This window comes from Nicotiana tomentosiformis, chromosome 6 (assembly GCF_000390325.3).
Source record: "Nicotiana tomentosiformis chromosome 6, ASM39032v3, whole genome shotgun sequence".
Classification (NCBI taxonomy): domain Eukaryota; kingdom Viridiplantae; phylum Streptophyta; class Magnoliopsida; order Solanales; family Solanaceae; genus Nicotiana; species Nicotiana tomentosiformis.
Genome location: NC_090817.1, coordinates 101,712,250 through 101,714,910, shown reverse-complemented (window position 1 = coordinate 101,714,910; position 2,661 = coordinate 101,712,250). Strand labels below are relative to the sequence as shown.

Genomic DNA, 2,661 nt, shown 5'->3' with positions numbered 1-2,661 from the left:
ACCAAACTTCAACTTTTCTTCAAATAAAATGTATGTCCAAACACAACTTCAGCTTTCAAAAATTATTTTTCAACATAACTTCAAAAACTCTTTTTCAAGTTTCAATCAAATCTATGTCCAAACGCTAGCTTAGAAGTACTTTTCAAAAGCTTGGCCAAACACTAATTGTTGCTCAAAAGTATTTTTTAAATTAATTAGCCAAACAAAAACTATATTACACCTTGTGCGTCCCAAGGTGACGTAATGAATATGAGACTTGTTAATCATGATTTAAATTATTTTAAAGTCATAATAGGGCTATATATGATGTTTGGATAGAAAATATGAAGTTTGAGAAAAATCGGACTAAAGTTGCGGAAACACCGACTAAGAATTTGCCATGTAATAGAGCTTTTTGAGAAATATATTTTGTATGTTATATGAGGTCTTTTTGGGACATATTATATATCAAATTGAAGGTCTTGGAATGTAGTTTCCAACACACTTAACCGTTTATTCATACGACACCCGAATAAAAAGTTATAAGCGTTGGAAGAAGGGCCAATCAAAGGGTGCCAAGTATCACCTTTATGACTTTTAAAACAATTGGGATATTTGCATCCCATCTCGTCTCTTTCTCCAATTTTCCAGAGAGCTCGCCCAAATAACACCCCTAACTTTACTCTTAAGCTCTCTATAAGAGCTTCAAACAATATTATCATCCCGGGCACGGAATCAAGAAGCGATAACATTAAAACGATCCCTACGATGTAAGTATCGCTATATCGCTTCTCTTTTTCTTTGTGGTTTGAGTTTTGGAAGGTAATTCATAGTTAAGAAAATGTATACTATCTGTATTTAAGTGTTTAAATATCAAGGAAGGTTGATAAATTTATTTTCTAATAGTTAGAACTCACGGGACGGTGATCGAAAATTGTGAGTTCGAGTTATTTGACTTGTAGTTGACTGTTTTGTGGGTTGTTTCGTGTTGCCTTTGGGCTGTATATTTTTCTACTGTTTAATGAAGTTTTTGGAGGATAAATGGTGTGGAGAAATACCACATAATGACAGAATGGTGGGCTGGTCGTTCATCGTTATATTATTTTAAGTTGTTTGACACTACTTTGGTTGTCGTTTTATGTATGAAGTGATTAGGGTGTGTGGGCTGTTTTGTGGTATATTATGATGGAGATAAGGTTGGAAAATGATGCTCACATGTTGTTATTGTTGTGTTCTTGTTGTTGTTGGTATATGGTATTGGAGGAGGGCCTAGTTACAGGGGAGATGCTGCCCAAATTTACGTAAACGAACTACTAGTTTAAGTTGCGGAGTTAGCCTTTACTCAGCACTGATTTTGAATCTCCTTATGATGTGGTAGATTGAATTAAGTTGTTTGAAGAATTTCTTGGAAGGTATTTAGGACTCAACGGAGTTAAGGTATGTTAAGGCTATCCCTTCTTTCCTTTTGGCATGATCCGTACGATATAAGCGAAACGAGCAAATACGCAACTTTCATAAATGACTCTATTCATAGAAATACTAGGGATGTCTATATTCTTGATTCCCTATGTGAATTTTTATTATATCCTCTATTCATGGGTCTCAGAAAAATACGTATTTGGTAAAGTTTGTCCAAAAGGCATATTAATTTTATGATATTCGAGAAATCTTATTAACGCACTTCTTATGCATTTCATGCATTTATACATGTACATTGACCCATGACCAGAATACGTTATATACGCGTATATTATATGTATATGGGATACGAAAAAGATTAAGGCGTTATATACGCACCAACACCTGATCAACTGGTATACGTTGATGATTTTGCCCACGATGGCTGAAATGATATGATGAGATACCCTCATAAGCTTGATGATGTTATGTACACATATACCTATGCATGGTATGACATTTATACGCACATGCATGACATTATAAATTTTCATAATTCACAGAGCTATTCAGAATTTCAGGTTGAGTTCTTTACTCCATGTTTCTTTCATGTCTTTTATATACTACCGTCATGCCTTATATACTCGGTATTTTATTTGTACTGACGTCCCTTTTTGCCTGGGGACGTTGCGTTTCATGCTTGCAGGTCCCGATAGACAGGTTGAGAGTTCTCCTAGTAGGTTATCAGCTCAGCAGAAGGTATTTGTGCACTCCACTTGCTCCGGAGTTGCCTATTTGGTCAGTATAATTTGAATATGTATTGTTTAGTATGGCGGGGCTCTGTCCCGACCTTTATGATATTTATATACTCTTAGAGGCTTGTAGACCTATGTTATATATACGGATACTGGTATGGCCTTATAGGCCAGTACGTAATATGTATAAGTCGGTATATCAAGTTGGGTCACCTTATATTGAATATTTCCTCATGTTTTATTCTACTTATCTCACGACAGCCTCTCCGGCTCAATTACCTATGATAGTATGATACGAAAGATACGTTACGTTGGTACCCGGTTGAGTAAGGTATCGGGTGCCTGTCGTGGCCCATCGATTTGGGTCGTGACAAACTACTTCTCACCAAAAGTATTTTTTTGAAAAGTGCTTTTGGGTAAAGTGTTTTCAAAATAAGCAGATTTTAGAAGTTTGACCAAACATGCTACAAGAAGAGTGTCTTTTCCTCTGGTGCTTTGTGACAATATTATTCACCTCTGGCATGTTGAA

General features: G+C 35.8%; 1 long non-coding RNA gene across 2 annotated transcripts; it reads left to right on the top strand.

Annotated features, from left to right (window-relative positions):
* Nucleotides 1-630: 630 nt before the first annotated feature.
* On the top strand, nt 631-2,366 carry LOC138894985 (uncharacterized). Of its 2 annotated transcripts, XR_011409172.1 has the most exons (3): nt 631-749; nt 1,358-1,416; nt 2,084-2,366. It is a non-coding gene; the product is annotated as an uncharacterized lncRNA (long non-coding RNA). The 2 variants fall into 2 exon arrangements; XR_011409171.1 differs by having other exon boundaries at nt 631-1,416.
* Nucleotides 2,367-2,661: the final 295 nt, after the last annotated feature.